Source organism: Schistocerca serialis, chromosome 5, assembly GCF_023864345.2.
Source record: "Schistocerca serialis cubense isolate TAMUIC-IGC-003099 chromosome 5, iqSchSeri2.2, whole genome shotgun sequence".
In the NCBI taxonomy this organism is placed as follows: domain Eukaryota; kingdom Metazoa; phylum Arthropoda; class Insecta; order Orthoptera; family Acrididae; genus Schistocerca; species Schistocerca serialis.
Window position 1 is genome coordinate 260,048,551 of NC_064642.1, and position 25,265 is coordinate 260,073,815.

At 42.5% G+C, this 25,265-nt stretch overlaps 1 protein-coding gene across 1 annotated transcript in view; it reads right to left on the reverse strand.

The window, feature by feature from the left end:
- LOC126482317 (uncharacterized) overlaps positions 1–25,265 on the reverse strand; it is a 429,037-nt gene that overhangs the window by 158,209 nt on the left and 245,563 nt on the right. The window lies entirely within an intron of this gene.

The window sequence follows — 25,265 nt, forward strand, 5'->3', positions numbered from 1 at the left end:
ATTTGGCCGCTTTCTGTTGAAGTAGATGCGAGGAAACATTTATTTAAATGAGGGAAATATCTACATCTACATCTATACTCTGCAAACCAGCATGTGGTGCGTGGCAGAGGGTATGTCCCTTTGTACCAGTTATTGGGGTTTCTTCCTGTTCCATTCATATATGGAGTGTGGGCAGGAGATTGATTGAATGCCTCTGTGCGAGCAGTAACCATCCTAATCTTATCCTCACAATTCCTTTGTGAGTCATATGTAAGGGGTTGTAGTACATTCCTACAGTCGTCGTTTAAAGCAGGTACTCAAAACTTCGGGGTCTTCAAGAGTCTTCCAGTTCAGTTCCTTCAGTATCTCTGTGACATTCTCCCATGTGTGATGAAGCAAGCTAGGATCTCTTTACTTCCTCTATTGTTTTGCCATCTGCCTCCCGAAATTCATTTTATTTTCACTTTTGCCTAATTACCATTAACATGCATGAGTATAATATGCATTTCCGTAAAAGAGAAAGGTTGGCCCTCAGTCTTAAGGAATATATCACCAGGTCTAATTCTGTGCTTAGTTTTGTGTATGTAATTAATTTCCTAATTAATATCTTTCGTTATAGGGAGAAATCAGGAATTGTTTTGTGACAGATCCTATTTTTGACTTATAAACAAATATAAATTTTGTACTAATTATAAACTTTTGAAAGAAGAACTACTAGGATTCTTAAAGTATTTATTGGCTCTATTCGAAAACATATCAGCAAAGCCAGCACTTAATTAATTCCAAAATACTTAGGAGGTTTGTCAAAAGTGTTGTTTGTATAAATATATCTGTTAATTTCATTATTTAAACAAATAATTAGGCCTAACCTTTGTGGTAAAAGGGACTGTTAAAAAGGAGGAGTTTTTCGATGTATTCAGTTAATTGAGTTAGTTATGTTCTAATTGTAATTTCTGTAACTTAAACATAAATTAATGTATAGTCTCAGTGCTTATTATTGTGGAGATATATAAACAACCGATTTTTGGTCCCGAGACAGTCGTCCATGGTCAATTTTCAGATGGGAATTACGTGTTGGTTAAATTAACAACAATGCATCAATTTAACTGTGGAATAAGCGTACACAAATAGGCCGTGTGTTAGAACAATTAATGACAATGTCTGTTCAATTTATTTGAGAAATAGTGTCACATGTACCATATTGTTCTGCAAGAACTGTGAACTGTGTGGTTGGGTTTTTACTGCTCATACATGTTCAACAGCAAACTTTGTAGCAGCATACTGATGTTGCATGCATGATGCTTATCAACATTTACCAACAGTGAACTGGCCATATAATTTTATAATATTGGGGGGGGGGGGGGTTTTGTAAGCAGTGGAAGTAAAGAACTGTGAAACGCAATTGTGTAACTGTCAGCTACATCATTTACAGTATTCAGTGTTGAACTTCCACTTCCCATTTTTCAGCCACTATAACAATGCAGTACGTTGACACGAAGGACTATCAACAAAGAAATGGATTAAACAAACCTGTGACCATTCGTACTGCCCTTGTCTGCATACGTCCAATATCCCCTGTTAGTCCTATCTGGTACGGGCCCCACACACTTGAGCAATATTCCAGGATGGGTAGCATGAGTGATTTGTAAGTGATATCTTTTGAAGACTAATTGCACTTCCCCAATGTTCCACCAACAAACCAAAGTCTACCACCTGCATTACCCACGACAGAACCTATCTGATCATTCCATTTCATATCCCTAAAAAGTGTTACACGCAGCTATTTATAAGAGTTGACTGATTCCAATGGTGACTCATTAACATTATAGTCATATGGTACTACATTTTACATTTCTGAGCACTTAGAGCATGTTGCCTATCTCTGCTCCATGCTGGAACAAAACAAAGATCTAACTGAATATTTATGCAGTTTATTTCGGCTAGTACTTCATTACAGATAACTGCATCATCTGCAAAAAGCCTGGTTTTACTATTAATATTGTTTGCACGGTCATTAATATATAGCATGAACAACAAGTTTCAACAGACTTTCCTAGGGTAGTTACTTCTGCATATAATGATGACTCTACATCCAAGACAACGTGTAGTGTCCTCTCTACAAAAAAGTCCTCAATCCAATCACAAATTTCACTTCATACCCATATGATTGTAGTTTTGACAATAAGCATAGGTGCGGTATAGACTCAAATGCTTTTCAGAAATCAAGAAACTGCATCTATGTGACTGCTTGATGAAAAGCTTTCAGTATGTCATGTGAAAAAAGTACAAGCTGGGTTCCACGTGATTGATGTTTTCGGAATCCATGCTGGTTGGCATGCAGGGGAGGTCATTTGTTCAAGAAATCTCATTATGCTTGAGCTCACAGTATGTTCTAACATTCTACAACAAAGTGACGTCAAAGATGTTGGACAGTAGTTATGTGGATCACTTCTACTACTTTTCTTGTTGAAGGTTGTTGCCTGTGCTTTCTTCCAAATAGTGGGCATGGTTCTTTGTTCAAAGGATCTCTAACGGATTATAGTTAGTAGAGGGGCCAACTCAGCTGCAAAATCTGATAAGGATTGCCTCAGGCCTTGGAGCTTTGTTCAATTTAATGATTTCATCAGTTTCTTACCACCACTGACACTAATAGTTAATTCATTCATCTTTTCTGTGGTATGAGGATTAAACTGGGACAATTCTTCTGGGTTTACCTTTGTAAAGGAACATCTGAAAACAGAGTTAAGCATTTCAGCTCTCGCTGAAACTGTGCTGAAACTTTCAAATTCTTCATTGAGATATGACACTATTGATTTTTTATCTAGTTTACTGAACACATACACTCCTGGAAATGGAAAAAAGAACACATTGACACCGGTGTGTCAGACCCACCATACTTGCTCCGGACACTGCGAGAAGGCTGTACAAGCAATGATCACACGCACGGCACAGCGGACACACCAGGAACCGCGGTGTTGGCCGTCGAATGGCGCTAGCTGCGCAGCATTTGTGCACCGCCGCTGTCAGTGTCAGCCAGTTTGCCGTGGCATACGGAGCTCCATCGCAGTCTTTAACACTGGTAGCATGCCGAGACAGCGTGGACGTGAACCGTATGTGCAGTTGACGGACTTTGAGCGAGGGCGTATAGTGGCCATGCGGGAGGCCGGGTGGACGTACCGCCGAATTGCTCAACACGTGGGGCGTGAGGTCTCCACAGTACATCGATGTTGTCGCCAGTGGTCGGCGGAAGGTGCACGTGCCCGTCGACCTGGGACCGGACCGCACGGATGCACGCCAAGACCGTAGGATCCTACGCAGTGCCGTATGGGACCGCACCGCCACTTCCCAGCAAATTAGGGACACTGTTGCTCCTGGGGTATCGGCGAGGACCATTCGCAACCGTCTCCATGAAGCTGGGCTACGGTCCCGCACACCGTTAGGCCGTCTTCCGCTCACGCCCCAACATCGTGCAGCCCGCCTCCAGTGGTGTCGCGACAGGCGTGAATGGAGGGACGAATGGAGACGTGTCGTCTTCAGCGATGAGAGTCGCTTCTGCCTTGGTGCCAATGATGGTCGTACGCGTGTTTGGCGCCGTGCAGGTGAGCGCCACAATCAGGACTGCATACGACCGAGGCACACGGGGCCAACACCCAGCATCATGGTGTGGGGAGCGATCCCCTACACTGGCCGTACACCACTGGTGATCGTCGAGGGGACACTGAATAGTGCACGGTACATCCAAACCGTCATCGAACCCATCGTTCTACCATTCCTAGACCGGCAAGGGAACTTGCTGTTCCAACAGGACAATGCACGTCCGCATGTATCCCGTGCCACCCAACGTGCTCTAGAAGGTGTAAGTCAGCTACCCTGGCCAGAAAGATCTCCGGATCTGTCCCCCATTGAGCATGTTTGGGACTGGATGAAGCGTCGTCTCACGCGGTCTGCACGTCCAGCACGAACGCTGGTCCAACTGAGGCGCCAGGTGGAAATGGCATGGCAAGCCGTTCCACAGGACTACATCCAGCATCTCTACGATCGTCTCCATGGGAGAATAGCAGCCTGCATTGCTGCGAAAGGTGGATATACACTGTACTAGTGCCGACATTGTGCATGCTCTGTTGCCTGTGTCTAGGTGCCTGTGGTTCTGTCAGTGTGATCATGTGATGTATCTGACCCCAGGAATGTGTCAAAAAAGTTTCCCCTTCCTGGGACAATGAATTCACGGTGTTCTTATTTCAATTTCCAGGAGTGTATATCTTTCTGCTTGTTTTAATTGACCTTTGTACTTCCGTAATCATTGTTGCCACAAACACGTCATGGTCACTGATACCAGTTTTGATGTGGACATCCCCAAAGAGGTCACTGTTGGCATTGCATCCAATGTATCTCTGTCACAAGTGGGGTTCCTAACTACCTGTTCTACGTAGTTTTCAGAGAAGGCATTTTGCCATGTTTCACACGATGTCTAATCACATCCACCACTGACAAAATTGTAATTTTCACAATTAATTGTTGGAGATTAAAGTCTCCACCAATCATTACAGTATGCTTAGGGAACTTATAAACAATGAACTGGGGTTTTCTCTAAGTTTTTGGTTACATCAGGAGACGAGTCAGGTGGGCGACAGAAGGATCCAACTATCATTTTATGTCCACAGTTACTGAGTCTTGCCCAAACAATCTCACAAGCAGCTTCAATTTCTATTTTGGTGGATTTAAGTTTTTTGTCTACTGCGACAAATATACACCACCTCCATTTCCCATTTGCCTATCCTTTCAACATACACTTAAATTTCCCCCCAAAATCTCACTGCTTTCAGTTTCAGGGTTCAACCACCTTTCTGTACCTTGTATTATGTGAGCTTCAGTGCTTTCCATGAATGCTTCAAACTCTGACATTTGTTGCGTTATGTGGATTGGGTGGAGAGTTGCCTAATCTAAAATCCCTTATGTGCACCCTACACACAATCAGATACTTGAACTGTATCCTCTGATGCATGGTGCACACTTGGCCTATTTAGGGGGACCCAACAATCCTCAAACCTATGGCACAAGTCCAAGAAGTCAGAGGCTAAATTGCCAAAGAATGATCTCAGTCTTTGGTTCAGTTCTTCCACTCAACTCAGAACCAATGGGCCACGATCAGTTCTGGGGACAATGCTGCAAATTATGAGCTTCACTGATACTCCACATGTAAGGCTGGTCTTCTCGACCTCCTCTCCCAGTTGCTGAAATGATCTAAGTATAACCTCGGAGCACAGAAAACAGGCATCATTTGTTGCAACGTGCACCACGATCTGCAGTTGATTGCACCCTGTGTTCCCTCAATGGCTCCTGAAATAGCCTCTTCAACGTGTTGAATGAGGCCCCCAGGCATACACACTGTGTGCACTTGGCGTCCTTTCCTGTCCACTGCTACCATTTCCCTAAGGGGTACCAACATTCGCCCTATGTTTGAACTGCGGACGATTAATAGACCCCTACCCCTTTGCATTTGCCGTCTTCTGACATCAGACAAAACAAGTTTCCTCAAAACAGGTGAAGTGACTCCCAGTGGCTCAGTTTCAGTTTAAGTGGAAGACAGCACCTCAAACATGTTTATTAGAGAGATCAGTTCAACAGCCTGTGTCCTCCCTGGTCCCCATCCACCACGTGCCACAAGCCTAGATCTACCACTGGCACACCACTCGCAGTCAAGTGGACGGGTAATGACAGATCCTGTGCTTTGTGGTCAGATCCACAGGATAGGATAGTACTTTAGGTATATCCGGTACAGGTACGACAAGCACATGACTCTCAGGATCTCTTCCAACACACTGATTCGCAGCAGCTGCCAATCAGTAGAAAGTAGTCATGGTGATTTCCAGCTGCTTATGAACGTCAACCAACTCATCCTGTCTTTGAGAACAGCAATTGCAGTGGGGCTGCATTTTGGTTGGTGAAATGTATTACAAGGCCGTGATTAAATAACTTTAAATTAACCCTGCTGATTATCTCTTAATCTGTTGAGCTAAGAGGTTGTTAATTCCCTATAAGAGTTCAAGCAGATGCACAAAATGAGATTTCTATCAAGGCAGCACAAAAACCTGTGGTAAAAATAACTTGTTTCCTAAAATGTTTTAATGTTAATTATTGCTGTTAGCAAACTCGAAAACAGAGTTAATTTACAATAAATGCAGGTAATATATACGACTACTACTCTTTAAGGGAAAAGTAGTTGATATACAATGAAATTCAGGTGTTATGTATTCTTTGGCTGAACTGTGAATCATGAATGGTGATCTGCTATGAAATAAAGTGCGTGTCCAAAACACTTGTAGTGGTAATGTAAAAAATATAGTTTTCTAAGCATCCATAAATTCTCAAACTAATCTATTTCTCGCATAATCGTACACGAAAATTAGAGAATGATTGTTCTAGTGAGAACAGGCCTACTGCTCTCAAAAATATTTAAACAGCACAATTTACTTTAAGCATACAATTGACGATAACACTGCTAGTTTATCGTGGCACTTGTGAATGTTAGAAATTTCACAGCACAACACAACAAAATGGGCACCGATACAAGCAATGAAAAATTATGCAAAGGAGATGTGAACAGTAAAATATATGGATCCAGAACTTTAAACAGGCACATGACCTTGTACATGTAGTCTCACACAAGGGAAATTTCCTTAAGTCAGCTACCAACCTGCTTGGAGAGATTTAGAAGAAAATGAAGGAATCATGCCTGAGAGAATGCCCATTAGACAAGAGGCTAGAGATAGTGGTAATGTTAATGTATGAAAGAAGCATTGTACCAACAACATGTTGGGAACATCTAGAGCAAAGACAGCTCTAACTGCTAATGACAAGAACAGATAAAAGATAAACCGGAGAAATGACATGGTAATACACAAGGAGAGTTTACTTGTACAGTAATTTTAATGAAAGTACAGCCAATTGTTGTGTGCCCTTGGAAGGAAAAAAATAAAAAAATAAATAAATAAAATAAAATAAATAAAAAAATACAGATCATGTTTAGGATAAGAGTTGCTTGAGCAGACATACACAAGGTGAGTCACTAACTATTGCCACCAAGAATAACTCCGAAAGTATGATAGGAGCTGCAAAGTTTGTGGGACAAATGTTGCATGGGACAACGGGCACTATAATATGATGGTTTTTTGCTGCTAGGTGGGGTTGCATCAGAGATATGGAGGTCAACTTTGTTTTTTAAATAGGATGCTATAGTTTGGTACTTATTTTCTGATAGCGGCTATAAAGACAAATCTAACAATGTGTAACAGTACGGTCTCTGAAGATCAACAAAGATCATGAAGGCAGTATGAATGTCCATTTACAGAAGGTATTTGAAGTAATGACCAATGGCATCAATGCAGTGTTGCAATCTTCTTCTCTTGGACTGAGTGGTGTTCCTTACCACATCGGCACTTATCGAAGCACACACTCTGACAATTCTCTCTCGCATATTTTCAGGTGTTGTTGAAACGTCTTTATAAACAATGTCTCTTACGAATCCCCACCAGAAAAAATCCAGAAGCATGAAGTTGGGCGAACGAGCCAGCCACAACGCATCTTCTCTGCGTCCAATTCAACAATGTGGGAACTGTCCCTGCAACTCATTTCTAGATGGTTCAAATGGCTCTGAGCAATATGGGATCTGAGGTCATGAGTCCTCTAGACTTAGAACTACTTAAACATAACTAACCTAAAGAGGCCTTGAGCAGCCACTGGTGAAGTATCAGTACAGTAACGAGTCGCATATTTAGCTTTCATATTTGTTTTGTAGTTTGATTCCTAATTTCTTTCTCAGTGTTTGTGTGCTTGCATGTTTAATTACATAAAATCCTTACATTTTCTCGTATTTGAGAGGAGTAAAATTGCTTATCGACAGCTGTAGAGTATAAATTCGCGGAGTCGTTAGATATTAGCAGTAGGATGGATAGGGTGTGTGTGTGCTGTGCGGGCGCAGGAGGAACTGGCCGCGGTTCGCGAGCAGCTGAGCGTGCTGTTGGCCGCGGTCAGCCACCTTCAGGCTGCTGCCTCGAGGTACAGCGACGGCGGAGGGTCTGATGCGTCACTTGAGACACCCCAGGTGTCACTTGCAGCGTCCGCTGACTCAGAAGCCGAGGCACCTTCTACTGTGCCCGGCGCGTTGGGGTCGCCCTCACCTCAGGGTGAGTGGTGGACTGCAACGCACTTGCGTCGCTCAAGGTGGAGGGCCGATGTGGAGGCTGGTCGGCTGGCCTCGCCCGTTCATCCTGTCAGTGGGCAGGTGGCCGCTCCTTCAGCAGGGCCCGAGCAGGCACACGGGGGCAAAGGCTTGCTGGTTATTGGGAGCCCCTTAGGGAAATATCGTACAGGACTGGGAAGAATTCCAACGTGCACTCGGTTTGTCTGCCGGGGGGCCTCATCCAAGATGTGGAGGCGGCCTTGCCTGCGGCTATCGAGCGTACAGGGTACAGTCGTCTGCAAGTAGTTGCTCACGTCGGCACCAATGATGCCTGTCGCTTGGGTTCTGAGGCGATCCTCAGTTCGTACAGGCGGCTGGCGGATTTGGTGAAGACTGCCGGCCTCGCACGCGGGGTGCAAGCAGAGCTCTCTATTTGCAGCATCATTCCCAGAGTGGGCTGGGGTCCTTTGGTTTGGAGTTGAGTGGAGGGTCTCAACCAGAGGCTTCGTCGACTCTGTGACAGTCTTGGCTGCAGATTTCTAGACTTGCACTATTGGGTGGGGAATTGTAGGACGCCCATAGATAGTTCAGGGGTGCACTACACAAAGGAAGCGGCTACTCGGGTAGCAGAGTACATGTGGCATGCACATGGTTTTTTTTTTTAGGCTAGGCAGTAGTGCGAGGTGTCCTGATGAACACTCACCAGTCGACGTGCAGGCAGGGAAATCAGGATGCGCTCAGTGTAAAGACACTTCAGCTATCAAGATATTAGCAGTAAATTTTCAGAGTGTTAGGAATAAAGTTCCTGAATTTACTGCCCTCCAGAAAGTGTGTGGCACGCAAATTATTCTCGGGACTGAGACCTGGCTGAACCCTGAGATAGGAAGTTCTGAAATATTTAGTGAGGGTTGGAATGTGTATCGGAAAGACAGATTGGACACCGTAGGAGGTGGTGTCTTCATTGCAGTTGACAAAAATATTGTGTCTACTGAGGTCGAAGTAGAGTGTGCTAGTGAAGTTATCTGGACACATTCAACAGGGATAGGAGAAATAAAGTTAATTGATGGGTGTTATTACCGGGCACCAGGTTCCACCGTGACAGTTCTAGAATCATTCAAAGAGAGTCTACATTCTGTATCGCAGAAGTACCCGGAACATGCTATATTAGTCGGAGGCGACTTCAACCTACCTAGTATAGACTGGGATGTCTATGGATTCATTACAGGTGGTACAGACAAGCCGTCGTGTGAATTACTTTTGGACACATTATCTGAAATCTGTCTTGAGCAGCTAAATCGACAGCCAACACATAATGGAAATATTTTAGATCTGGTAGCCATGAACAGACCAGACCTCATCGACAGTGTCAGTGTTGGGACATGGATTAGTCATCATGATGTTGTCATTAAGACTATGGTTACGTAAGTTAAAAAGTCAGTCAAGAAGGCTAGGAGAGTATTCATACTAGAAAGAGCAAATAAGCAGTTGTTAGCGTCCCACTTAGTAAATGAATCGACTTCATTTACTTCCGGTACGATGGACGTGGAAGAATTATGGGCAAATTTTAAACACATTGTATATCACGCACTGGACAAGTATGTGCCGAAAAAGTGGGTTACGGACGGAAATGACCCACCGTGGTTTAATAGCGCAATTCGGAGAATGCTCAGGAAGCAAAGGCAGCTGCACTCGCGGTACAAGAGAGATCGGGAGAATGAGGACAGGCAAAAGTTAGTAGAGATTAGTGCTGCTGTAAAAAGAGCGATGTGCAAAGCATTCAACCACTACACCGTCATACCTTAGCAAAAGATCTTGCTGAAAACCAAAGGAAATTACGGTCTTACGTAAAACTGGTAAGCGGGTCGAAGGCTTCCATCCAGTCACTCACTGATCAGTCTGGCCTGGCAACGGAAGACAGCAGAACGAAAGCTGATTTTAAATTTAGCATTTGAGAAATCTTTCACGCAGGAGGATCGTACAAACATACTGCCATTTGAGTCTCATACAGATTCCTTTATGGAGGACATTAGTGATAGACATCACCGGGGTTGTGAAGCAGCTGAATGGGTTGAAAATAAATAAATCGCCAGGTCCTGATGGGATTCCAATTCAGTTTTACAGAGAGTACTCTACTGCATTGGCTCCTTACTTAGCTTGCATTTATCGCTTATCTCTTGCCCAACGTAAAGTCCCGAGCGACTGGAAAAAAGCGCAGGTGACGCCTGTATATAAGAAAGGTAGGACGGATTCTCAAAATTACAGACCAATATCCTTAACTTCGGTTTGTTGCAGGATTCTCGAACATATTCTCAGTCCGAATATAATGAATTGCCTTGAGACAGAGAAGTTGCTGTCCATGCATCAGCACGGCTTTAGAAAGCATCGCTCCTGCGAAACGCAACTCGCCATTTTTTCAAATGATATCCTGCGAACCATGGATGAAGGGTATCAGAAGGATGCCATATTCCTTGACTTCCGGAAAGCGTTTGACTCAGTTCCCCACTGCAGACTCCTAACTAAGGTACAAGCATATGGGATTGGTTCCCAAGTATGTGAGTGGCTCAAAGACTTCTTAAGTAATAGAAGTGTGATAGGTCCACTGTTGTTTTCTATCTATATAAATGATCCTTTGGATAGGGTAGACAGCAATGTGCAGCTGTTTGCTGATGCTGCTGTGGTGTATGGGAAGGTGTCGTCGTCGAATGACTGTAGGAGGATACAAGATGACTTGGACAGGATTTGTGATTGGTGTAAAGAATGGCAGCTAACTCTAAATATAGATAAATGAAAATAAATGCAGATGAATAGGAAAAAGAATCCTGTAATGTTTTAATACTCCATTAGTAGAGAGCACTTGACACAGTCACGTCGATTAAATATTTGGACGTAACATTGCAGAGTGATATGAAGTGGGACAAGCATGTAATGGCAGTTGTGGGGAAGGCGGACAGTCGTCTTCGGTTCATTGGTAGAACTTTGGGAAGATGTGGTTCATCTGTAAAGGAGACTGCTTATAGAACGCTGGTGCGACCTATTATTGAGTACTGCTCGAGCGTTTGGGATCCCTATCAGGTCGGATTGAAGGAGGACATAGAAGCAATTCAGAGGCGGGCTGCTAGATTTGTTACTGGTAGGTTTGATCATCACGCGAGTGTTATGGAAATGCTTCAGGAAATTGGGTGGGAGTCTCTAGAGGAAAGGAGGCATTCTTTTCGTGAATCGCTACTGAGGAAATTTAGAGAACCAGCATTTGAGGCTGACTGCAGTACAATTTTACGGCCGCCAACTTACGTTTCGCGGAAAGACCACAAAGATAATATATCTACATCTACATCCATACTCCGCAAGCCACCTGATGGTGTGTGGCGGAGGGTACCCTGAGTACCTCTATCGGTTCTCCCTTCTATTCCAGTCTCGTATTGTTCGTGGAAAGAAGGATTGTCGGTATGCTTCTGTGTGGGCTCTAATCTCTCTGGTTTTATCCTCACGGTCTCTTCACGAGATATACGTAGGAGGGAGCAATATACTGCTTGACTCTTCGGTGAAGGTTTCCTTAGGATTCTTCCAATGAATCTCAGTCTGGCATCTGCTTTACCGATGATCAACTTTATATGATCATTCCATTTTAAATCAATCCTAATGCGTACTCCCAGATAATTTATGGAATTAACTGTTACCCGTTGCTGACCTGCTATTTTGTAGCTAAATGACAAGGGATCTATCTTCCTATGTATTCGCAGCACATTACACTTGTCTACATTGAGATTCAATTGCCATTCCCTGCACCATGCGTCAATTCGCTGCAGATCCTCCTGCATTTCAGTACAATTTTCCATTGTTACAACCTCTCGATACACCACAGCATCATCTGCAAAAAGCCTCAGTGAACTTCTGATGTTATCCACAAGGTCATTTATGTACATTGTGAATAGCAACGGTCCTATGACACTCCCCTGCGGCACACCTGAAACCACTCTTACTTCGGAAGACTTCTCTCCATTGAGAATGACAAGCTGCGTTCTGTTATCTAGGAACTCTTCAATCCAATCACACAATTGGTCTGATAGTCCATATGCTCTTGCTTTGTTCATTAAACGACTGTGGGGAACTGTATCGAACGCCTTGCGGAATTCAAGAAACACGGCATCTACCTGGGAACCCGTGTCTACGGCCCTCTGAGTCTCGTGGACGAATAGCGCGAGCTGGGTTTCACACGACAGTCTTTTTCGAAACCCATGCTGATTCCTACAGAGTAGATTTCTAGTCTCCAGAAAAGTCATTATACACGAACATAATACGTGTTCCAAAATTCTACAACTGATCGACGTTAGAGATATGGGTCTATAGTTCTGCACATCTGTTTGACGTCCCTTCTTGAAGATGGGGATGACCTGTGCCCTTTTCCAATCCTTTGGAACACTATGCTCTTCTAGAGACCTATGGTACACCGCTGCAAGAAGGGGGACAAGTTCCTTCGCGTACTCTGTGTAAAATCGAACTGGTATCCCATCAGGTCCAGCGTCCTTTCCTCTTTTGAGCGATTTTAATTGTTTCTCTATCCCTCTGTCGTCTATTTCGATATCTACCATTTTGTCATCTGTGCGACAATCTAGAGAAGGAACTACAGTGCAGTCTTCCTCTGTAAAACAGCTTTGGAAAAAGACATTTAGTACTTCGGCCTTTAGTCTGTCATTCTCTGTTTCAGTACCATTTTGGTCACAGAGTGTCTGGACATTTTGTTTTGATCTACCTACTGCTTTGACATAAGACCAAAATTTCTTAGGATTTTCTGCCAAGTCAGTACATAGAACTTTACTTTCGAATTCATTGATCGCCTCTCGCATAGCCCTCCTCACACTACATTTCACTTCGCGTCATTTTTGTTTGTTTGCAAGGCTTTGGCTACGTTTATGTTTGCTGTGAAGTTCCCTTTGCTTCCGCAGCAGTTTTCTAACTCTGTTGTTGTACCACCGTGGCCCTTTTCCATCTCTTACGATCTTGCTTGGCACATACTCATTTAACGCATATTGTATGATGGTTTTGAAGTTTGTCCACTGATCCTCAACACTATCTGTACTTGAGACAAAACTTTTGTGTTGAGCTGTCAGGTACTCTGTAATCTGCTTTTTGTCACTTTTGCTAAACAGAAAAATCTTCCTACCTTTTTTAACATTTCTATTTACGGCTGAAATCATCGATGCAGTAAGCGCTTCATGATCGCTGATTCCCTGTTCTGCGTTAACTGTTTCAAATAGTTCGGGTCTGTTTGTCACCAGAAGGTCTAATACGTTATCGCCACGAGTCAGTTCTCTGTTTAACTGCTCAAGGTAGTTTTCAGATAAAACACTTACAAAAATTTCACTGGATTCTTTGTTCCTGCCACCCGCTATAAACGTTTGAGTCTCCCAGTCTATATCGGGCAAATTAAAATCTCCACCCAGAACTATAACATGATGGCGAAATCTACTCAAAATATTATCCAAATTATCCTTCAGGTCCTCAGCCACAACAGCTGCTGAGCCAGGGGGCCTATAGAGACATCCAATTACCATGTCTGAGCCTGCTTTAACCGTGACCTTCACCCAAATTATTTCACATTTTGGATCTCCGTCAATTTCCTTTGATACTATTGCACTTCTTATCGCTATAAACACGCCTTCCCCTTCACTGTCCAGCCTGTCTCTGCGGTATACATTCCAATCTGAGTTTAGGATTTCGTTACTGTTTACGTCTGGTTTCAGCCAACTTTCTGTCCGCAGTACTATGTGGGCGTTGTGACCGTTTATTAATGAGAGCAGTTCTGGGACCTTTCTATAGATGCTCCTGCAGTTTACTATTAGCATATAAGAGAGATTAGGGCTCGTACAGAGGCATATAGGCAGTCAATTTTCCCTCGTTCTGTTTGGGAGTGGAACAGGGAGAGAAGATGCTAGCTGTGGTACGACGAGGTACTCTCCGCCACGCACCGTATGGTGAATTGCGGAGTATGTATGTAGATGTAGACATCACACACATCCATGCCCAAGGCAGGATTCGAACCTGCAAGTGTAGCAGCAATGTGGTTCTGGACTAAAGTGCCTATAACTGCTCGGCCACAACGGCCAGCACCTCTTTTCTAGCCCGACACCCATCACGTTGATACCACATTCTGTTCCTTGTAACTAATGGTATTTCTTCCAGTAACAGACCTAACGTTTCTGGCAGGAATGTGGTGTACTTCTACCTTTAAAATTTCCTTTGATGAAATAAGGGCCTAGAATTTTGTCCTCCAGAATTCCACAACATCCATTCACTGACCATGGCTTTTGGTGGGCAACTTGCCGCAACCAACATGAATTTTCAGTTGTCCAATAATGCTTGTTATGCACATTAACATTTCCATGGTTCGTGAATGTGTCATCCCTCTGAATCTGGAGTTGAGCCCACAGGCAGAATTCAATGTGATGCATACAATCCGTACCAGTTAATTCTTGGTGGAGACTGATACAGTAAAGATGATATTTATGGCGATGCAGAACTCGAACAACTCTACTCTGGCTCATGCCAGATTCCCTTGCGATTTGACGCGAACTAACACAAGGATCTCGAACCACAGTAGCAAGAGTACCAATTTCAGTTTCCTCGTTAGTAACTTTCCTTTGTCTGATATGTTTCTGATGCGTTAAAAGATCCAGTTGTTTTCAATTTGTCATGCACATATTTAAATCACATTCTCTTGATTTGACGATCTGGTCTTACCATACCTATTAGTGTTGTGTTGCGAAACCGTCGAATGGTGTTTACATATAAATGGCACATTAGATGGACCTGCCGTATCTGGTGAATATTTACTATTTGCACGATATACGAGAGAGAATTTCCAGAGCATGTGCTTCGATAAGTGCTGATGTGATGAGGAATACCGCTCAATCCATGATAAGAAGATTGCAGCACTGCAATGATACCAATGCTCATCACTTCGAATACCTTCTGTAAATGGACATTCATGCCACCTTCTTGACCTTACTGTTACACATCATTGGATTCATCTCGCGAGATGAATCCAATGATATATATATATATATATATATCTAAAAAGAAAGATGATGAAACTTACCAAAAAAAAGCGCTGGCAGGTCGATAGACACACAAACAAACACAAACATACACACAAAATTCTAGCTTTCGCAACCAATGGTTGCCTCGTCAGGTCTGCCTCGTCAGGTCTGCTTGTGTCTGTGTATTTGTGGATGGATATGTGTGTGTGTGCGAGTGTATACCTGTCCTTTTTTCCCCCTAAGGTAAGTCTTTCCGCTCCCGGGATTGGAATGACTCCTTACCCTCTCCCTTAAAACCCATATCCTTTTGTCTTTCCTTCTCCTTCCCTCTTTCCTGACGAGGCAACCATTGGTTGCGAAAGCTAGAATTTTGTGTGTATGTTTGTGTTTGTTTGTGTGTCTATCGACCTGCCAGCGCTTTTGTTTGGTAAGTTTCATCATCTTTCTTTTTAGATATATTTTTCCCACGTGGAATGTTTCCCTCTATTTTTATATATATATATATATATATATATATATATATATATAAAAAACAAAGATGATGTGACTTACCAAACGAAAGCGCTGGCAGGTCGATAGACACACAAACAAACACAAACATATACACAAAATTCAAGCTTTCGCAACAAACTGTTGCCTCATCAGGAAAGAGGGAAGGAGAGGGAAAGACGAAAGGATGTGGGTTTTAAGGGAGAGGGTAAGGAGTCATTCCAATCCCGGGAACGGAAAGACTTACCTTAGAGGGAAAAAAGGACGGGTATACACTCGCGCACACATACACACATCCATCCACACACACACACACACACACACACACACACACACACACACACACACATCCATCCACACATATACAGACACAAGCAGACATTAGTAAAGGCAAAGAGTTTGGGCAGAGATCTCTGATATTAAGGTTTTCGGTGTGGTTTTTGGGATGTAAATTTTCTTGGAGTACCAGTACTGTGTTATTTCATGTTTGGTTCTTTATTATGGCATAATGCCATACATGCTAGAAGATGAAAACGTGCACTTGAAAACTAAGTCAACAGTTGAAACTAGTCAACAGTGTGGAACACTTCGTTTCAAATATATTGACTGCCTCAGCAGAAAAGAATAATAGAAGAAAATTTCTTTAGCAAACTGACAAAAATAACTTCATTGTTCTGAAAAGCAAATTAATGCTTGACTTTCAGAAAGACGGAAATGAAATAAAATCTGAAACTAATAACATATATTAGCCTTCCGTAACTATGTGAGTGTATTTTAATTCACGCAATAGCTTCTGGCCACAGAAATCCATTTTGTTTTCATTTGACATGAGAGCAGTAAATGAAGAGGAAAAGAGGAAACAGCAAAATCACTAAACGTAAACATGGGTCACGTGGAGACTACCCACTTCCCCACTGTAACTCAGACTACTCTGCACATCAGCCCCGGATCACGGATCAATGATATTTCCGAACCGGCGCAATACTAGATAGTGCGCATGCCTGATTCTGGCAGCTTGGGCGAGCCAGTAAATTTTTTCCCGGCAGCATCTAGCTGCTTGCTGCAACTGCTACATTTCTGTAGCCAGAAGCGGGAGAAGGTACTACTAAACTGTGCATGCACATGATCCAGCTTGTAACTGCTAAAACAAATTTAATGTAAACAGTTGTGACGTCATGCTCATCAGAGACAATTTGTTATTACGAAGCATTGCATAGTCTTCCTAAAGCCTTTGACACATTTTGCTGTTGGCAGACACTTGTATGCACACTGTGTTTTGTTGTTGTATATGGTGCACTTCCTTTGAAATTTAAGTTTTATTTTTGTTTCTTTTCTCTCGTTCATGTTTTATTGCTGCAGTATTGTTCTGCAGTAGCAGGGTACAGAAATATCCTTTGTTACAATATCGGTTCTTACAAGTCAAAATTACAAAAATGTAACTGAAAACAAAAACAATGAAAAATTCCTTGAATTCTAAAAAATTCCCGGTTTTCTCCCGGATGAAAAAATTCCCGAGTTTTTCACAGATCTCCCAGGTCGTATACACCCTGAAATAATATCTTTGAGCAAAGTAGGCTTATATTATGTCTTCACATGAATATCTTTGTAACAAGCAACAACTGTACAGCACATGCTGGATGCTGGCAAAGTTTCGTTACTTTGCGTATATACATACATATTCCGTAAAAGTGAGTGATGTATTATCAACTGCCATTGCAATGGAAGCAGATATATGGATACCGAAACAAAGCTGTCCATACTGTCGCAATAAGAACAATATTCAAATTTGGATCCAAATTCGTGCACAAACAATACTCATGGTGATGCATTAAAGCATGTTCCATCTTCTTGTCGGAGCATTATGCATTATGCTTTGAAATAGCTATTGTGACAGCCAGAGCAAGAGCACCAGCAGCAGCGAGTACTGTTTGTATAAAGCGTTTATTTTGCATTTTGTTTACGACCTTCCACTAAGGAAGGGATTCTATTTGTGTTTATCTGCTCTGCATAGTAACTAACAGTTCTTGATAAAACTTTACGTAGTTTTCGTGTTAGATTTCTTAGTGTTTTCTTGATCGTTTAGAACAGAAAGCGCCCTAAAACCGTCTTTTGTTTGTTTCGCGGCCGTTAGCCTCTAGTCACTTGAATCAGCAGTTGTCTTGTGACAGCCAGAGCGAGAGCACCAGCAGCAGCGAGTACTGTTTGTATAAAGCGTTTTTGTACTTATTTGCTGCGCTTAGCTTTTAAATAGTTTTTCTGGGAAAACCTAGCGTAGTTTTTGCGTCTCGTATTTCAGTGAGTGTTTCTTGATTATCAGAGTAGCTCATCAGAAGATTACCTTGGGAATTTGTCACCGTATAGAGTAGGGTAAACATAGTCATGTGTAGGGACTGTGGTTGTTGTGAGCGGACGCAAGGAGAATTGGCCACTCTTCGGGGGCAGGTGGAGGCTTTGTCTGTTAGGCTCATCGAGCTCGAGGCGCAGGCGTTGGCTCGTAGTGGCGTTGGGGCAACTGTGGTGAGACCTATGCCTACTTCGGTGGCCTTGGAATCACATGGAACCCCTGATGTCGCTGCGTCTTCCGGCAGTGAGCATCTTACCGGTCAGCCATCACTCCAGGGTGAATGGCGGACAGTGGTGGGCTCGCGCGTGCCTGGCCGAAAGGCGAAGGTGGGATCTGGCCGCGTGGCAGCTGCCTTACCCCTTTCCAACAGGTACGGGGTGCTTCCTAGTGGTGATGACATCGTTTCCGAGCCACCACAGGATGCCTCGCCTGTTGGGACAGTGGCCGATTCTCCGGCAAGGTCCCGACAGTCACAGAGGGCGGGCCTATTAGTTATAGGGAGCTCCAACGTTAGGCGGGTTATGGAGCCCCTCAGGAAAATAGCGGGTAGGTCGGGGAAGAATGCCAGTGTGCACTCGGTGTGCTTGCCGGGGGGTCTCGTCCGTAATGTGGAGGAGGCCCTTCCGGCAGCTATTGAACGCACTGGGTGTGACCGGCTGCAGATAGTAGCACATGTCGGAACGAATGACGCCTGCCGCTTGGGTTCTGAGGCCATCCTTGGTTCCTTCCGGCGGCTGGCTGATTTGGTGAAGACAACCAGCATCGCACGCGGAGTGCAAGCTGAGCTTAATATCTGCAGCATAGTGCCCAGAGTCGATCGCGGTCCTCTGGTTTGGAGCCGTGTGAAGGGTCTAAACCAGAGGCTCAGACGACTCTGCGACTATAATGGTTGCAAATTCATCGACCTCCGTTATTGGGTGGAGAACTGTAGGGCCCCCCTAGACAGGTCAGGCGTGCACTACACACCGGAAGCAGCTACTAGGGTAGCAGAGTACGTGTGGCGTGCACACGGGGGTTTTTTAGGTTAGAGGGACCCCCCCTCGGGCGAAACGATAAAATACCTGACGGCTTACCAGAGAGGACATTATCATCGTTGATAAAGAACGTCCGTCCTCAGAGACCAAAAACAGGAAAAGTCAAAGTAATATTGGTAAACTGCAGGAGTATCCAGGGCAAGGTTCCTGAATTAGTATCTCTTATTGAAGGAAATAGTGCGCATATAGTATTAGGAACGGAAAGTTGGTTAAAACCGGAAGTGAACAGTAACGAAATCCTAGACACAGAATGGAATATATACCGCAAGGATAGGATAAACGCCAATGGTGGAGGAGTATTTATAGCAGTAAAGAATTCAATAATATCCAGTGAAGTTATTAGCGAATGCGAATGTGAAATAATCTGGGTTAAGTTAAGTATCAAAGGTGGGTCAGATATGATAGTCGGATGCTTCTATAGACCACCTGCATCAGCAACCGTAGTAGTTGAGCGCCTCAGAGAGAACCTGCAGAACGTCGTGAAGAAGTTTCGTGATCATACTACTGTAATAGGGGGAGACTTCAATCTACCAGGTATAGAATGGGATAGTCACACAATCAGAACTGGAGCCAGGGACAGAGACTCTTGTGACATTATCCTGACTGCCTTGTCCGAGAATTACTTCGAGCAGATAGTTAGAGAACCAACTCGTGAAGCTAACGTTTTAGACCTCATAGCAACAAATAGACCGGAACTTTTCGACTCCGTGAATGTAGAAGAGGGTATCAGTGATCATAAGTCAGTGGTTGCATCAATGACTACAAGTGTAATAAGAAATGCCAAGAAAGGAAGGAAAATATATTTGCTTAACAAGAGTGATAGGGCACAAATCGCAGAATATCTGAGTGACCACCATCAAACGTTCATTTCTGAGGAAGAGGATGTGGAACAAAAATGGAAAAAGTTCAGAAACATCGTCCAGTACGCCTTAGATAAGTTAGTACCGACTAAGGTCCAAAGCGAGGGGAAAGATCCACCGTGGTATAACAATCATGTACGAAAGGTACTACGGAAACAAAGAAAGCTTCATCATAGGTTTAAGAGTAGTCGAATCATAGCTGATAAGGAAAAGCTGAACGAAGCAAAAAAGAGCGTAAAGAGAGCAATGAGAGAAGCATTCAACGAATTCGAACATAAAACATTGGCAAACAATCTAAACAAGAACCCTAAAAAGTTTTGGTCATATGTAAAATCGGTAAGCGGATCTAAATCCCCTATTCAGTCACTCGTTGACCACGATGGCACCGAAACAGAGGACGACCGAAGAAAGGCAGAAATACTGAATTCAGTGTTCCGAAACTGTTTCACTGCGGAAAATCGTAACACGGTCCCTGACTTCAGCCGTCGCACGGACGCCAAAATGGAAAATATTGAAATAAACGATATCGGTATTGAAAAACAACTGCTATCACTTAGTAGCGGAAAAGCATCCGGACCAGACGAGATACCCTTAAGATTCTACAGTGATTATGCTAAAGAACTTGCCCCCTTTCTATCAGCAATTTATCGTAGATCGCTGGAAGAACGTAAAGTACCTAGCGACTGGAAGAAAGCGCAGGTCGTTCCCATTTTCAAGAAGGGTCATAAATCAGATGCGAATAATCATAGGCCTATTTCGCTTACGTCAATCTGTTGTAGAATAATGGAACATGTTTTGTGTTCTCGTATTATGACGTTCTTAGATAATACAAATCTCCTTCATCATAACCAACATGGATTCCGCAAACAGAGATCATGTGAAACTCAGCTCGCCCTATTTGCCCAAGAAATTCACAGTGCCGTAGACACTGGCGAGCAGATTGATGCCGTATTCCTGGGCTTCAGGAAGGCATTTGATACGGTTCCGCACTTACGTTTAGTGAAAAAAATACGAGCTTACGGAATATCGGACCAGGTTTGTGATTGGATTCAGGATTTCCTAGAAGAAAGAACACAACATGTCATTCTTAACGGTTCAAAATCTGCAGATGTAGAGGTAATTTCGGGAGTACCGCAGGGAAGCGTGATAGGACCTTTATTGTTTACAATATACATAAATGACTTAGTTGACAACATCGGTAGCTCCGTGAGGCTATTTGCAGATGACACGGTTGTCTACAAGAAAGTAGCAACATCAGAAGACTCGTACGTACTCCAGGAGGACCTGCAGAGGATTAATGCATGGTGCGACAGCTGGCAGCTTTCCCTAAACGTAGATAAATGTAATATAATGCGCATACATAGGGGCAGAAATCCATTCCAGTACGATTATGCCATAGGTGGTAAATCATTGGAAGCGGTAACGACCGTAAAATACTTAGGAGTTACTATCCGGAGCGATCTGAAGTGGAATGATCACATAAAACAAATAGTGGGAAAAGCAGGCGCCAGGTTGAGATTCATAGGAAGAATTCTAAGAAAATGTGACTCATCGACGAAAGAAGTAGCTTACAAAACGCTTGTTCGTCCGATTCTTGAGTATTGCTCATCAGTATGGGACCCTTACCAGGTTGGATTAATAGAAGAGATAGACATGATCCAGCGAAAAGCAGCGCGATTCGTCATGGGGACATTTAGTCAGCGCGAGAGCGTTACGGAGATGCTGAACAAGCTCCAGTGGCGGACACTTCAAGAAAGGCGTTACGCAATACGGAGAGGTTTATTATCGAAATTACGAGAGAGCACATTCCGGGAAGAGATGGGCAACATATTACTACCGCCCACATATATCTCGCGTAATGATCACAACGAAAAGATCCGAGAAATTAGAGCAAATACGGAGACTTACAAGCAGTCGTTCTTCCCACGCACAATTCGTGAATGGAACAGGGAAGGGGGGTCAGATAGTGGTACAATAAGTACCCTCCGCCACACACCGTAAGGTGGCTCACGGAGTATAGATGTAGATGTAGATGTAGATGTAACCTCTCATGCACCATCTGAAGCAGAGCCTGAAAATGTTTGAAAACTGATTCATGGAATAAATAACTGTTTCAAAAAAAGTGACTGGTCGTAGTTTTCTGTTTTTATATCAGATATTCAGGGAATTGGACACATGATGTAGTCAAGCTAAGCTTTTACATATAATGTTTATCTTTTTCGCGTGTGTAACACTTTAAGATACACCACACAAATGTGCCAGTAAAATGTTCAATAATGACATAAATGTCCAATCGTCTAGGTTCGAAATTCTTCAACAAAGGCTTGTCATCAAAGAGTTGAATTTTAACCATGAGTCAAATGCTCTGTGATCTTGCGTAAAAGGAAATTTTCTTTGAAAGTAACACTTTTCAAACCGCAATTCGTAATATTTTCCCACAGACTGTTAGAAATAAGTTTGTTTCAGCAGCTGCGAGAGAGCGCCAGATAAGAGCCGTCACTGTGCTTGCGCAGCTAAGACGATGTAGGAAGCCCGTATGTTCGTATGTGTAAAACATCAAAATAGCTTACTTTATGTCATAAAAGAAACATCAGAGGATACTCCAAGAGCATTGGAATTTCGTGAACCATACTAAAATGCATAATTCGGCTTAAAGTGCACATTTGTATGCCCATGTTCCCAATGAAGTAGGCCTCGATCTGATATTAAGGTTTTCAGTGTGGCTTTTGGGATGTAAATTTTGCTTGGAGTACCAGTACTGTATTATCATATGTTTGGTTCTTTATTGTGGCATAATGCCTAATGTACTAGAAGATGAAAACCTGCACTTTAAATGTAGCAAACAGTTGGAACTAGCCAATAGTGCAGAAATAAAAACACTTCGTTTCAAATAAATTAATATAAATAATATAAATTAATATAAATATTAATAAAAGCCAAATTTCTTTAGCAAAATGACAAAAATAAATTCATTGTCCTTCAAGGCGATTAATGCTTGACTGTCAGAAAGGTGCAAGTAAGATAAACTCTGAAACTAACAACATATTTTAGCCTTCCGTAATTATGTCAATGTATTTAATTCACTTGATAGCTCCCGGCCACAGAAATCCGTTCCCCTCCAGCCATTCGACGTGAGAGCAGTAAACATAGAGGAAACAGCAAAATCACTAAATGCAAACACGGGTCACGTGGAGACTACCCACCTCCCCACTATAACTCAGACTGCTCTGTGCATCAGCCCCAAATCTACAATATTTCCCAACTGTGGCAATACTAGATAGTGATTGCCCCCCAACCAACAACAACCACCACCACCACCACCACCACCACCACCACAAGCATTTGAGATAGGACGTAAAAAGAAAAAGAGACTTTACAAAAATATGTTGATTTTGTACCTCACACCTTTCCGAGGAGACTGATACATAAAAATGTTCAAGGAAATGTGACATGTTGTTTGGTCTTAAGTGTGCCAAGGTGCAGTGTCACACCTCTTCACACATTATTCTTCTACTGCAAATCACTGTGTGTAACTCAAATGTATATATTTTGTAATGGATGCCATCAAACTATATTCAGGACAGAGGAAATTAAAATGTCCTGTTGTGCCCCTCTTGTTCTGTCAGCCGGTTTGACATCCTCCCCTCCTCCTTTTAAAAAACCGTCATAATTAACACTGGATGGGATTATTTATAGGATACATAAAACCAGACAAGTAACAAGCAAGACAATCCACATTTCTTTAATCAGGTCCTAGCATTTTTTTCTCTCTAATCTTGCTACAGCGTTACATGGCATGCTTTTTTTCTGTGAAAAAATTTATTACCTCTTCAAAGTTCGTCAAACAATTTGCTACATGAAAAATCTAAATGTTGTTGTCTAATACCGAAAAAGCCATTAATACAAATAGTATCCAAGACTGGTGTGGTTTGTTGATCTGATTAAGTTGTTTTATCACTGTCTACTAGATAAAACAAAATAAGCCTTTCTAATATTGCAGCAATTGTAACACACAAAAAAGCGAGTCTGTTTCGGCAATAATGGTCATTTTTGTAACACGACAGAATACAATTCACTAATACCAATATCAAATGCCTATTTGGCTTACTACAAGCGAAAAGCTTTATGTTATGAAAGAGTTTTACATTTCATATTCTACGGTTAACCTTGCCCAGACTGCCAGAACCACCGGTTTAGTTACCCACCTTTATTCTTCGCTAAGCCATTATTACTAATTCGTACAACGCATTTCCATGCTATTCCCAGAATAGAATTTAGCAGCTGCTAACTGCAGACTGTACAACTGGCCTTTAAGAGTGTAGCAAAAATTTTTCATCAAAATTTCATTTTCTTAGATACACTTACTTTATTACCTGTTATTTCTGTTAGTCGTTTATTTCCACTCTGGTAGTCTCAATCTATGGATTTCGCTAATAATTTTAACAATGCAGATCATTCGCAATATTATTAGAGGCATTTTTTATAAAAAGAACTCTGTAGATCTGAATTTATAGAGATGTCTTAAAAAACAAAAAAGACTACTTATTTCCCATTTTTCTGGCTCAAGCTCATTTCTTGCTCACCAGAACTTTTGATATTGCCTTCCCTAGAGAGTATTAAACATCTGTAGAACACAATAAGAGATGTCAGATTTGAGTAACAGCTGACTATGGGCCCATTTTCAATGCACTTCCACCTTGCCATTGTTTTTAGGGTCTTATATGGTCACACTGCAAAACCAAATATAGTTTTCAAGTGGTTTACGACAGGGTCCTTCTCATAAAAATAGTTTGAAAGAGTTTGCAGGTGATTTTTTCTTTGTAAAAGTGGCCCAAAAATTACCATTTTTTAGAAACACTGTCAACTTTTTCCTCAAATTGTAAACTACTGGAAAGCAATAGGAGAATGAAATTTTATAAGACCCTGCATTGGTAAGTTATGGCGTGCAAGGTTTCACGTTTATCCTGCAGTTACTTCTAGAGATATAAAAAGCTAACTTTTGCATTTTTTGAGCACCTATTTTTTCAGCTTACTTTGCTTCTATTAACTGTATTAAAATTGCTCTAGAAATCACTTTTTATTATTTCTCATAAGAGGGTGCAAAGAGTTGTACAAGATGGAATATCACCACCACCCCCCCCCCCCCCACCCCCTCCAAGAAAATACCGCTACTGCACTGCTGACAGCTGTGCTATGGAGTCAAACAAATGACTATATCTCTGGAAATATGGAATTAGTGATTGTGAAACATTACCAATTTTTACTGGGATCATGTCTGAAAGTTCACACAAAATTTCACCAAAATCCATGTTTGGTCATAGGAGACTTTTTCCAAAATTAGAC